The sequence below is a fragment of the Lagenorhynchus albirostris genome, chromosome 1, assembly GCF_949774975.1.
Source record: "Lagenorhynchus albirostris chromosome 1, mLagAlb1.1, whole genome shotgun sequence".
NCBI lineage: Eukaryota > Metazoa > Chordata > Mammalia > Artiodactyla > Delphinidae > Lagenorhynchus > Lagenorhynchus albirostris.
This window is the reverse complement of record NC_083095.1, coordinates 88,279,168-88,293,656: the sequence shown is the minus strand read 5'-3', so window position 1 is coordinate 88,293,656 and position 14,489 is coordinate 88,279,168. Positions and strand designations below refer to the sequence as shown.

Here is a 14,489-nt window from a genome sequence, read left to right as displayed (position 1 = left end):
TGCCTCCCTGTTGTGTTAGAAATTATTTTTATGGCACATTTTCTGAAAACTGTTAAGATTTTATGGGCCTATGAACAACTCAGCTAGAGAAAACTGCTATACCCTACACAAGGAAATTTGGGGGAAAAGCAGTAGAATTCAGGGCCAAGTGGCTGTCCATGGTGTCTGACAAGAAAGATTATTCTAGAAATGATGAGAGAGAGAGTAAACTCTGCCCAAAGATGAGTATGGTAAAATGTCAGAGAGGCTGTGTTAAGAAAGAGCATTTTTATTATAATGGGATATCAGTGTTCAGTGGAAGGTAGAAGCTGCTCATTTTCTTCCTCCCCCATTTGTCTACTTTTTATCCTGGATTTGGACTCTTCCACTGCCAGACAGATCAGCCTCAATGAGGCAAAGCCTCTGGGGGCAGCCATTTCAGAGGCAGCAAGCAAAGATGAAGAGTCGGTGTGCAAGGTCAGTGTGCAAGGTCAGTGTCACAGAGACTGCTTTCTTATTCTGAAATTCCTGGTTGATGGGAATGCTCTGCCACCCATTACTGGATGGCATCCAGGATAATTTCTGATTCTTCCAAGGAACTCAGTTTAGAGAATGAGTTAACGCCCCCGTCTTTCCTTCACTCTCCAGAAGGCTTGCTGTAGACTAATAATTTCCTGTCATAGTGACAGAGCAAAGAAGCTTGGCTTTCATTACAATAGGGGCATAAAAATATTAATTTAGAAAAAAAATGAATTCAGCTACTATGGTTGGATAAAAAGCCAATATGATGAGATTTGTTAAGTTCATAAATGACCTCAGGGTGGTAATCTGCAAATGGGAAACTGAGTCAACTCTGTGTGTGAATAGGAATGAACCAGTTTCCCCTGTGCTGGTTCAAGTAGCCATCCCTACACTGGGGAACCTTAGGAAGAACCTGGGAAGTATTGGGTTGGCTAAAACGTTTGTTTGGATTTTTCCGTAACCTCTTATGGAAAAACCCAAAAGAAATTTTTGGCCAACCCAATATACTCCATATAAAGTAAATTCCAGGGGCATTCACTGAAGCCAAAGCAAAACTAGTGTCCAGCCCAGAAAACTGACCCATATCATACCAGTATTTAGTTCTGGGGATTAATGGAAGTAGGAAGGAGAATACATTTTTATTGTTTACTTTGCCATCTTGTTTGCAGACTGCCTGGTTAATGTAGGTTACTTTGGGCATAGCAGCCACAGAAACTCTGAGTGCAGAGGGAAACAATTCTTGTGGGTATGGTAAGTAGCATATATCTTTCTCATTAGGTAATCTCAGATATTTTTATAAACACATCTCAGAGTCCCCAGAGCTCTGCTGGGTATAGAAGGTTTTTCAATAACTTTTTCTGTAGGAACTTTCCACAATGATAGAAACTCATCCCTGCTGTTCAGTTAACTTGAGGTTTTCCTAATGGTTGACTACTTAATTCTCCGAATTCAGGTTCCCACAGTAAAATGACTTGCTCCTTCTACTTCTGGGGTTGTTTTGTGAGTAGCTGGTGTTCTTTCATCTGTGGCTGCCCACATCCAATTCTGATTATCGTTCTAGTTTGCATACAGCGGCACTTCTAATTTGTCCGTGCATTGAAGGCTATTGCTCTCTGAAATCCATGCCTTGATGACTGGTGACTTTGCTACCACTGCAAGGAGTGTGATGGATGTCTACATGTCTTCTGTTAAGCTTCTGGCAAAAGCCAGAGCACCAGACACTGAGGAATGTAAGTTTATAATATAGCATATCAGACATGTAATATGGTTATTCAACCGCCCCTTCTAGAGTACTGGATCCTGAACATGTATGCAGGCATTTCCTTACTGGTTTTAATGAGTGCTTTGGTTCTTTTTTTTTTTTTTTTTGCGGTATGCGGGCCTCTCACTGTTGTGGCCTCTCCCGTTGCGGAGCACAGGCTCCGGACGCACAGGCTCAGGGGCCTTGGCTCACGGGCCCAGCCGCTCCGCGGCATGTGGGACCCTCCCGGACCGGGGCACGAACCCGTGTCCCCTGCATCGGCAGGCGGATTCTCAACCACTGCGCCACCAGGGAAGCCCGTGCTTTGGTTCTTTAGGGAAGACAAAGGTAAAAGAATGAGGACCCCAGGGGAATTTTCCACTCAATTCCTAGAACACAAGTACCCTAAATGCAGTATTCTTTGGTCTAGTCTAATTTATCCCTAGGAACACTGTCTGAATATTAATAACTATCTTCAAGGTAGCCTAACTTTCCAGTAGTGTGTACCAGAAGCCACTATCATAAGGAATCCCTTTGGTGTACTTGTCCTGCATCCAGTCATGAACCTGTGGGGAGATGAGAGATTTCTAGTTTGTCTACAGACTGTAGGGTGGCTAAGGGACCTCTTACCTTCAGGGTAGACCCAGAAGATAAGCCTTTGGGGAAGAGGTTTTGTTTAGTCTTGTGTCAGCTGTTAAGGAGAATTCCAATGGGAGAGGTCTGCTCATCTGAGCATTTCTTTTCCCTTTGAAGAATTCCAGGGCATTCCAGTTTGGCTCAGAATACGTGGCGAATTGAAGTAAAAGCAGACCTTTCTCGGAGTAGCTGTGAGCTACAATAGTTTCACATCATCACCACCCAGGAATGATATGACAGAACTGTGTGGTTGTAGGAAATACTTCAAGAAAATATATTGAGATAATACCTTTTGTTTTTTGTTTTTTGCGGTATGCGGGCCTCTCACAGCCGTGGCCTCTCCCGCTGCGGAGCAACAGACTCCGGACGCGCAGGCCCAGCGGCCATGGCCCACGGGCGCAGCCGCTCCGCAGCATGTGGGATCCTCCCGGACCGGGGCACGAACCCCCATCCCCTGCATCGGCAGGTGGACTCTCAACCACCGTGTCACCAGGGAAGCCCAAGATAATATCTTTTAAAGTTTATGAATTTCTTTGTCCTCTAGGATTTACTGAGCTCAATCTCAGCTTATACTCAGACATTCTGATTTAATTATCTAGGATGGGGACCAGGGGTCCTGATGATCTGAATATGCAGCCTGCATTGAGAGCCACCAACTACCTAACCCCCTCATTCTACAGATGAGGAAATTGGAGGATTAATTAAAATGGCACCAATACAGCATATTGAAGTAAAAAAATTTTTTCATAAATATGTAGTTAATAATTTTTAAAACCTGAAACTTCTTGACCAAGGGAGACTTAGCTGTCTAGACAACTGTTTACCATTTCCACTTTTTTGGGGGGTGGGGGAGGACTAAAGGTCTCCTTATCTCTGATATTTAACTCCGTGAACATGGATTAACCTCTCTAACCTTACTTTGAAAGAATTACCAGCCAAATATTTATCCACAGGAGCTGACACAAGCAAGTTTAAAAAGAAAAAAGAGGGACTTTCCTGCTGGTTCAGTGGTTAAGACTCTGCGCTCCCAATGCAGGGGGCATGGGTTCAATCCCTGCTACTCAACTACTCAACTCTGCATCAGAGCACGAAAGCAGATACAGAACGGACATGGCTATGTTCCAATAACACTTTCTTTACATAGTCAGGTGGCAGGATGGATTAGGCATCAGGCCACTGTTTGCTGAGTCGGCAGGCGGACTCTCAACCACTGCGCCACCAGGGAAGCCCCTTATCTTTAACTCTTGAAGAGAATGGAAACAATACCTAAAAAACCTTTATTTGAAATTTCCTTAAAAGAACTTTTTTTTTTAGATTTAAGTATAGTTGATTTACAATATTATATTAGTTTCAGGTGTACAACATAGTGGTTCAATACTTTTATAGAGTATACTCCATTTAAAGTTACTACAACATAATGGCTGTATTTCCCTGTGCTGTACAGTATGTCCTTGTTTACTATTTATTTTATACATAGTAGTTTGTATTGAAATTTCAATTCTTATGTAAAACAAAACCTACCTCTGGATGGACATGAGGCTGATGAACTCCCATAAATTCTCTTAACTTCTGATAACTCTCAAGCATTGCAGAAGTCCAAGACAGATTCTGGTGAAGAGGTCCTGAGAGGCACTTTGAGACAACACCAGTTAACATACCGTTGGCAAACAGCAGAATCAGCTCCTAGAGATCCGTGAGAGCCTCATTCAGGAAGAAACCCTCAGGAAAGCGAGGGACTCATGATTATGATGATGTGTGAACATAGCTGGGGAAGAACACCAGATCGTCCTGGTGAGGTTTGCTGAGGAATTTCATACTCAAGAGAAGAATCTGTAGGCTTCCTTCCTCAACAAGTTGATACAGAAATTCTGGTTGCGTAATTTCACACTGGGGTAACTGAGAAGTAGGGACTAAATATGGAGCACTGTCATGGCCAGGCAGACGTTGTATCCAGTAGATTTTCTTCAAAAATGAAAGTTGTTGCTTTAAGACTCGTAGGGAAGTATCCCTAAGCTGTCTACACACTCTGTTCTTCCTGTGCCTTACATATGTGGTTGGCAAAATCAGTGCCTGTTAGGGGCGTACCTGTTGCATTGGGAACAATTGAGGAAGGTTGTTCTTTTATCCATCAATTACCATGACTCTTTTAGAACTTGACAGTGTAATTTCTGTCTCTTCTCAGAATAATGAAAAGGGTAATGACCTGAAGGAAATTTATCATTCTCAGTGGACAGACAAGAATGATGCTTTTGAAATTTAAATAGGTCTCCTGCAAGCACTTACTTTATGTTTAGATGGAATAACCATCTAGCTGGGTGAGCATTTGTCCTCTGCAGTGTATCAACAGATTTTTATTTCATTTTTGTCACTGTTGTCCTTTAAAGTGTCCTATCTTAACCTCTTTAAAAAGTCCTATCTTTTTCAAGAGTCTTTGGAGAAAATCTCCAGGGGCAAATCTTTGATGTTTTCTTTGCAGTCAGTAGAATGACTGCAGCGTTGCATTCACTAACGAGGTGATGGAAAATATTAAAACTTGGGCTTCCCTGGTGGCGCAGTGGTTGAGAGTCCGCCTGCCGATGCAGGGGACACGGGTTCGTGCCCCGGTCCGGGAAGATCCCACATGCTGCGGAGCGGCTGTGCCCGTGAGCCATGGCCGCTGAGCCTGCGCGTCCGGAGCCTGTGCTCCGCAACGGGAGAGGCCACAACAGTGAGAGGCCCGCGTACCGCAAAAAAAAAAAAAAAAAAAAAAAAAAAAAGAATCTTCATTACCCTCAGTAATGAACAACATTTAAATATTAAAACTTACCATGGGTTTCGGTTTGAGGAAGCCATAAGTTTGATAACCAAACCTGATATTCAAATGAAACTCCCTGGGAAATTCCACAGAGTTCAGCAAGGTAACCCGGAATCTCAATTAACCTCTGAGACTTACTCTGAAGAATCCCTAAGTGTTCCAACAGTGGAGTTACTCGGGAACTTAAAGATACAGCTGACCCCTGAACAACACAGGTTTGAACTGCACAGGCCCACTTATACGGGATTTTTGCAACAATAAATACCACAGTACTACGTGATCCACAGTTGGGCAAATCCATGGATAGGAAGGAACTGTGGTTAGGGAGAGCTGATTGTGCAGATCGACTGCAGGCAGTGTTGGTGCCCCTAACCCCCAAGTTGTTCAAGTACCAACTGTATATACTCAGAACAACACCCCAAAGCATGTAAATGCTTATCTCTGGTACCATCGGTCACAGCTCAAATTCAACACATCAGAGGAATAGCATGCTGACGTGTACACAAGTGACTTAGCGAACCCTGACACACTCTCAGCCCAGCTCCACAACTGGAGAATCAAGCAGAAACACAGAAGGACAGAGGTAGAGCTTCCATCCACCCCTTATGAAGCCCTCCACCTGCCTGGCCTCAAGTGTTTTCCTAATGTTTATGCATTGCTGAAGGGCCTTTGCATTCTTCCTGTGATGGAGGTTGAGAATGAGCCCCAGGAAAATGGAGGAAAGCATCTCAAAGCACACCTGAGGAACACTTTGACAGACCTAAGCTCAAGTAACTTGGTTTTGCTTAAAATGAATTTTTATATAAAACATGACCTGGATTTCATGGTGGACACATATATCAAACTATACAACTATGCTTCCTACAGATAATTCATAAACTATCAAAATACCTAAAAGAATGTCTAAAAATAGGTTTTCTCCTATATTTAATATTTGAAGGAAAAGCTGTAAGGTGCACGTAGGCACCTTAATCTTTGAATATTTTTGCCTACCGGGCTCTGACTGAATACATTAGCCATTGATAATCTACCTGTTTAAACAATCACCGTAAGCAATTATACCCCAATAAAGATGTTAAAACAAAAAAAAACAACCACCGTTTTAACGCTCACACTTTGAAAACTTATCTGGTCTTCCAGAAGATAGTACTGAAAGCGCCACATTTCATTTCTGCATGATCTCTGGTACCGGCACTCTGGAATTGTTGAAAGTCATTTCAAACATAGCATCTGTTATCACTGTGGACCCAACTGTACTGAGTTATCAGTTCTTTGAAGGAATAAATTTTGGGGAGGTGGGGGAGGAAGGAATACATTTTATAAAATATTACAACGAATCTCACAACTGACCTTTGACTAGTTGAAGGTTTAAGTATATTGTTAAACATTTGTAATGTACAGTGAAGGGAATTACCAGAGAGAGAGAGACAAACTGTGAGCTGGTTAAACCGTGTAGTTTTGTCTTTATCAAGTGAACCTAAAGGAACAAGTTACAACTGAAGTTCAGATGAAGAGCCTACCACTGCTGTTCCACATCTGGTTGCTGCCATCTATGTTACTTTGTGGAGCCTACACCTTCTTTTATCATAACCTTTTTATCAGGTATATGTTAAACACTTCTGCATCACGCTCAAGACAGAATTAGAGGCAATGGGTACAACTGATTTACTGTTTTCTTCTGCTTTTTCTCTGACTACACTTACTTCATCTTGAGCTGGAAAACTTGCAAAAATAAATATTTTGTGGTTCATTTAGGAATAACAGTATATATGGCTATTGTCTTTAGTGAGGAGAATAAATTTTATTTTAATCTAAATGAATTTTTATTTCATCTTATTTCAATGAAATAAGCTTATTTCAACATAAATAAAATATGGATTTGGCTTTTCAATAAATTTGTTTTAAAATTTCATTTTGAAAACATTGTGCCTAGATGAGTTTGCTGGTGAATTCTTCCAAACTTTTAATATGGAAAAAATTACACCAATTCTCTATAATCTCTTTCAGAAGACAGAAGCAGAGGAAATACTTCCTAACTGATTTTATGAGGCCAGAATTACCATGATATCAAAACTAGACAAAGACATTACAAGAAAAGGAAAAAACAGACTGATCTCTCTCATGAACATAAAGGCAAAAATATTTAGCAAAATATTAGCAAACCAAGTCCAATAATGTATAAAAAGTATTATACACCATGACCAAGTGGGATTTATCCCAGGTATGCAAGATTGGTTCAACATTCAAAAATCAACTAATGTAGGGCTTCCCTGGTGGCGCAGTGGTTGAGAGTCCGCCTGCTGATGCAGGGGACGTGGTTTCGTGCCCCGGTCCGGGAAGGTCCCACATGCCGCGGAGTGGCTGGGCCTGTGGGCTGTGGCCGCTGGGCCTGTACGTCCGGAGCCTGTTCTCCACAATGGGAGGGGCCACAGCAGTGAGAGGCCCATGTACCGCAAAAAAAAAAAAAAAAAAAAAAAAACCCAAAATCAACTAATGTAATCCATCACATCAACAGGCTAAAGAAAATCACATGATCATATCAATAAATGCAGGAAAAACATTTGACAAAATCCAACACCCATTCCTAATAAAATCTATCAGAAAACTAGGAAAAGAGGAAAATATCCTCAACTTCATAAAGAACACCTACAGAATACAGCTAAAATACTTAATGGTGAGAAGGTAATTGTCTGTGTAGAAAATGTGGAAGAATCAACCAAAAAAATCCTGGAACTAATAAGCAATTATAGCAAGGTTGCAGGATACAAAGTTAATATACAAAAGCCAATCATTTTCTTATGTACCAGCAATGAAGAAGTGGAATCTAAAATGAAAAACACACTACCATTTACATTAGCACTTAAAAAATCTAATACTGAGGTATAAATCTAACAAAATATATGCAAGGTCTATATGAGGAAAAATACAGAACTCTGATGAACAAAATCAGAGAAGAGCTAAATAAATGGAGAGATATTCCATTTATTCCTGTCTGTTCACAGACAGGAAGACTCAATATTGTCAAGATATCAGTTCTTTCCAACTTGCTCTATAGATTCAACACAATCACAATAAAAATCCCAGAAAGTTATTTTTGTAGATGTTGACAAACTGATTCTAAAGTTTCTATAAAGAGGCCAAAGACCCAGAATAGCCAACACAACATTGAAGGAGAAGAACAAAACTGGAAGACTGATACCACCAGACTTCAGGATTTACTATAAAGCTACAGTAATCAAAACAGAGTGGTATTGGCATAAGAATAAAGAAATAGATCAAGGGAACAGAGTACAGAGCCCAGAAACTGACCCACATAAATACAGTCAACTGATCTTCAATGAAGAAGCAAAGGTAATATAATAGAGCAAAGATAGTCTTCTCAACAAATGGTACTGGAACAACTGGACATACACATGCAAAAAAAAAAAAAAGGAATCTAGACACAGACCTTATACCTTTCACCAAAACTAAATCAAAATGGATCACAGGCCTAAATGTAAATGCAAAAATATAAAACTCCTAGAAGATAACACAGGCAAAAATCCTAGTTGACCTTAGATATAGGGGTAACTTTTTAGATACACCAAAGGCATGATCCATGAAAGAGATAATTGATAACCCAGACTTCATTAAGATTAAAAACTTCTGCTCTGTGGAAGACAATGTCAAGAGAATGAGAAGACAAGCCACAGACAGACATATTTGCAAAAGACACATCTGATAAAGGACTAATGTCCAAAATATACAAAGAACCCTTAAAACGCAACAATAAGAAAACAAATAACCCAACTGAAAAATGGGCCAAAGACCTTAACAGACACCTCATCAAAAAAGATGTACAGAAGGAAAATAAGCATATGAAAAGATGCCATCACAATATATGTCTTCAGGGATATGCAAATTAAAACAACAGTGAGATTGCCACAACTACCAGAATGGCCAAAATCCAGAACACTGACAACACTAAATGCTGACAAATACGTAGAGCAACAGGAACTCTCATACATTGCAAAATGGTACAGCTGCTTTGGAAGACAGTTTGATAGTTACTTACAAAACTTAAAAAAAAATACTTAAAAAAATCAGCTTTATATTGAAGTATAATTGACATATAAAATTGTACCATACTTAAAGTATACACTGTGGTGATTTGATACACGTATACTTTGTGAAAGGATTCCCCATCTAGTTAATTAACACATCCTCTTACCATATAATCCAGCAATCACACTCCCTGGTACTTACTCAAAAGAGTTTAAACACTTATATGTACATAAAAACATGCACACAGATGTTTATAGCAGCTATATTCATAGTTGCCAAAAGTTGGAGCAACCAAATGTCCTTCGGCAGGCAAATCAATAAACTATGGTACATTTTAGTTATTTTTGGCCACGCCACATGGCATGTGGGATCTTTGTTCCCTGACCAGGGATTAAACCCGCACCCCCTTCATTGGAAGCGTGGAGTCTTAACCACTGGGCCGCCAGGGAAGTCCCAATCTGTGATACATTCAGACAGTGGAATATTATTCAGTGTTAAAAAGAAATGAGCTATGAAAAGCCATGAAAAGACACAGAGGAAACTTAAGAACATGTTACTAAGTAAAAGAAGCCAATCTGTAAAAGCTACATACTCTATGATTCCAACAACATGACATTCTGGAAAAGGCAAAACTATGGAGATAGTAAAAAGATCAGTGATTGCCAGGGGTTAGGGTGGAAGGAGGGACCAAGAGGTAGAGTACAAAAGACTTAGTGCAGTGACAATACTCCGTAATGCTATAATGGTGGATACACGTCATTATACATTTGTCAAACCCATATAACGTACAACACTAAAAGGGAAAGCTAATGCACGCTGTGGACTCTGGGTGATTATTATACGTCAACGACGTTCAATGATTGTAACAAATGTACCACTCTGGTGGGGGGATGTTGATAGTGGAGGAGGCTGTGGGTGCGCAGGAAGGAAGAATATGGTAAATCTTGCCTTTTCTGCTCAATTTTGCTGTGAATCTGAAACTGCTCTAAAAAAATAAAGTCTAGTTTTTAAAAATTTAACTAATTCACAGAGTGATTTTTAAAAAAATATTTATTTATTTACTTATTTGGCTGAGCTGGGTCTTAGTTGCCACACAATCTTTGTTGCTGCGTGTGGGATCTTTTAGTTGCAGCACGTGAACTCTTAGTTGCAGCACGTGGGATCTAGTTCCCTGACCAGGGATCAAACCCGGGCCCCCTGCATTGGGAGCACAGAGTCTTAGCCACTGGGCCACCAGAGAAGTCCCTCATAGAGTGATTTTAACAGAGTTTATGTGATGAATAAAGAGAACCCCAAATATCTAAGCACATTTTTTTTCTCTTTTGTAAAACTCAGTGGCCTCACTGAAGGCAGAGAAACTAGTTATGAGTCTATTAGAAATGATCATACCTGAAAAGCATATTTCTTCCATCAGTAGGTCTCCAAAGACAAATCTCGAACCAACTATGGTACTGTTCAGGAAAATCTGGGTGGGGGGTGGGGGGCGAAGAGCTATATAGTTAATACACAATCTCTCTAACCTCTAGATGAGGGTTCTCAACAGGGGACCATGGACTCCTGTGACATCCATAGATCAAGGCAGCCCTTGAACTCTATGAAACTTTGTAACATTTTTATGTATGTGCATTTTCATGGTTTTTTAAAAATCAGATTCTAAAAGGATTCCATGACACAAAAAAGGTTAAGAACTACTAGCTGAATTATGTTTTTTTTACCCATGTTTAATCTGCTTTTTAAAAAGTAGACCTAAGTAACTCTTTGGAGAATGAAAAAAACTACCACAACAGGAATATTGGGCACCCGAAATTGTGGAAAAACTGCTAGGTACAGCATGTTTCATTGGATGAACCTAAGAATCATGCGGAAAATCAAAAAAATCTGGTCCTACTCAACTAGGTGCTGACGACAGGAAAAAAACTCAAAACTTTTCTCTTTTTTTTCCTCTTTATGCCTTTTGTCATCCTGTAAGGATCATGGGACCTTCCTTAGCAGAGGAATATCTCCTATATCAAATCAGAACTATTGGGACTTCCCTGGTGACACAGTGGTTAGGAATCCGCCTGCCAATGCAGGGGACACGGGTTCAAGCCCTGGCCCAGGCAGATCCCACGTGCTGCGGAGCAACTAAGCCCGTGTGCCACAACTACTGAGCCTGCGCTCTAGAGCCCATAAGCCACAACTACTGAGCCTGCGTGCCACAACTATTGAAGCCCGTGTGCCACAACTACTGAAGCCCACGGGCCTAGAGCCCATGCTCCACAACAAGAGAAGCCACTGCAATGAGAAGCCTGCACACTGCAACAAAGAGTAGCCCCCGCTCGCTACAACTAGAGAAAGCCCACGCACAGCAATGAAGACCCAATGCAGTCAAATGAATGAATGAATTAATTAATTTAAAAGAAGTCAGAACCATTATCTGGTAATGTTGGTATTTGGATTAAATGAATACATTGGCTCAAGGCCTGGAAATATTAGGGATGGATAAGCCAGCAGCTGATGGGTGTGACAATATCATGCCATATTGATATGGCCTACTCACAATTCCATAAATGCCTCACTCTGAACTCTTCAGCATTAGAACGTATGATTTTTCATTGTGTTGAATGGGAAGACTATGTTTTTACCATGAAGTTCAAGTCATTTTTAGGATATCATCTTCCACACCACAACTCTTGCCTAATATCATTTCCTTTATAGTGTGACTGAAGTGAGGTTTTTTTGTTTTTTTGGTTTTTTTTGGTTCGCGGGCCTCTCACTGTTGTGGCCTCTCCCGTTGTGAAGCACAGGCTCCGGACGTGCAGGCTCAGCGGCCATGGCTCACGGGCCCAGCCGCTCCGCGGCATGTGGGATCTTCCCAGACCAGGGCACGAACCCGTGTCCCCTGCATCGGCAGGCGGACTCTCAACCACTGCGCCACCAGGGAAGCCCGAAGTGAGAATTTTTTTGTACAGAGTTCACTAAAATCCTGATGCAGTTTACCTTTTGTTAATTTATGAGAAGCATAATCCATAGTAATTTATGCCTTTCTGTTATATAAAACATATCTACCCCAAACGATTCATTTGTAATTTGACATGAATTATATTTCTTTTCACTTTCCAAACATCTTGCTTAGGCCAATATTAAAGTAGCTTAAAGGCCCAAAGCATACAGAAAAATGGGAATATGACCCTGAAGAACTTTAAATACCAAGATGAAACTAAATTAGAATGGGCTGTGGGTTATAATACACTATTACATTATAATAATATATTAGTAAATATAGTCATAGTAAGCTTAAGAGAAGGAATTTTATTTATTGATCTTCATAGTCTCTACAGAACTTAGCACAGTGTCTAGAACAAAGTAGATTCCAGAAGAGTCTGATAAATAATCTCTTAAATATTTATTTCCTTTGCTTGTCTGTATTTATGTTAACAGAAAAACTCTGAATTGTTGGGCCCCAAATTCAGTTGAGGTATCGCTAGTTTAGTCCTATATTTTCTATAGCCATCTTTATATTGTGTTGTAGCAAGACCCTTAAGAATTTCACTTCTGTATTTTATCATGGGGACATAATCTGAAAGTCAACAAAACTGTATGCACAATGATATCTGTAAAATCCTTAATTATAAAAGCAAACACTGAAAATAACTTAAGTGTCAACAATGGGAAAATGGCTAACTAGTTACAATGGAATGCTTAAAGTAAGTTTTATTTAATTAAATAAATTACGTTAAGAATATAATTAATTTTAACATTAAGGTAATGTTTATATGATAATATTAAGTAAAAAAACAGGCTACAAAAATGTATATACATTTTACATATCAACTATGTAAAAAATATACAAAGGAAAAAAGTTGGAAAGAAAACATAATTCATCAGTTTAAAGATACATTCTCTACCACACACATTTTCTAAAATTGGGATTCATTGTATCACCAAGTATATATTAACTGTAGTACCCTTGTTTTTCTAAAAGGTTGTTGGAATATTTGAATTTCCTTTCATGCCTTACTTTTTTTTTTTTTTTTTTTGCGTTATGCGGGCCTCTCACTGTTGTGGCCTCTCCCGTTGCGGAGCACAGGCTCCGGACGCGCAGGCCCAGTGGCCATGGCTCACGGGCCCAGCCGCTCCGCGGCATGTGGGATCCTCCCGGACCGGGGCACGAACCCGTGTCCCCTGCATCGGCAGGCAGACTCCCAACCACTGCGCCACCAGGGAAGCCCCATGCCTTACTTTTTTAATGTCAATTGGTTATCTGGGTAGTGGGCCATTTTGTGCTTTCCTGTATTTAAAAAAAAAAACCTATATTTAAATTTTTTTTAGAAAATTAGTGTTATGGGAAATTCTAGCCAAAGTCTCTAACACTATGATGTATATATTTTTTTCATTTTTCTTCTGGAAAGAAGATAAAGTTAACAAATTATGATCATGAAGTAATTTTTACCAGGATTTGTGTGACCTAAGAAAGTAAATACATACATATCAATAAGGAAAAAGTACATGCAGTTTTGCAGAATGTCCATGAGAAGTCATACATCTTTCTTTGTTAATGCTCACTTGCTATTTAATGTTTCTATTAGAAAGTTGAGAGAGACTTGCCCCTTAGTACTTTGAATGAGGCTACAAAGTTGTGTGAATGTCAATGTTGAAACTGCCGCAAGTGAGGAATAAGAGTTAAGTATACACTTAAGTATACACTTAACACAATAAGAGTTAAGTCACCAAGCGCCCACAGTATTTGCTTGGTGGAGGTATTAAAGGGATCAGAACCCATTGCCCTCTTCCTTGAAGCTGTCAATACTGCGCGGGAAGTTGGGCTGTAGGTTGTCCAGCAAGCACTGTCCAGCTCTAGGACCACGCAAGCCATGTCAGCTTGGGTGGCCCTGGACTACACAAATATTTGAGATAGTCTCATCTTTGTCAGGAGACTAAATGCAATGCAAATAAGACAAACATTTTGCTTAGAAATGTCTTAGAGAATAAAGGAAAATTTTTTTAAATGTTTGAATGCTTTTTGCTTTTTTAATATCCTAAAATTTCCATTTCATTTCATTTAAAAGCCTTGTCCAGAGACAGATCATCTTTATTTTTGGCAAGGTTCTAAATGGCTAGGCAACTATCCTAACATAATTTATTTACTAATTAATCTTTTCCACATTGATTTGAAATAATGCCTGTATCATTTACAAAATTCCCATATACACATTCTATTTTTAGACTCCCAATACTATTCCACTGAAGTGTAGATTTCTTGGCATAACATACCAAATTGTTTCAAGCATTATA

General features: G+C 39.8%; 1 pseudogene; it reads left to right on the top strand.

Annotated features, from left to right (window-relative positions):
• The first annotated feature begins 388 nt into the window (after nucleotides 1–388).
• Nucleotides 389–6,109, top strand: LOC132528466 (52 kDa repressor of the inhibitor of the protein kinase-like; annotated as a pseudogene).
• The last annotated feature ends 8,380 nt before the right edge of the window (nucleotides 6,110–14,489 follow it).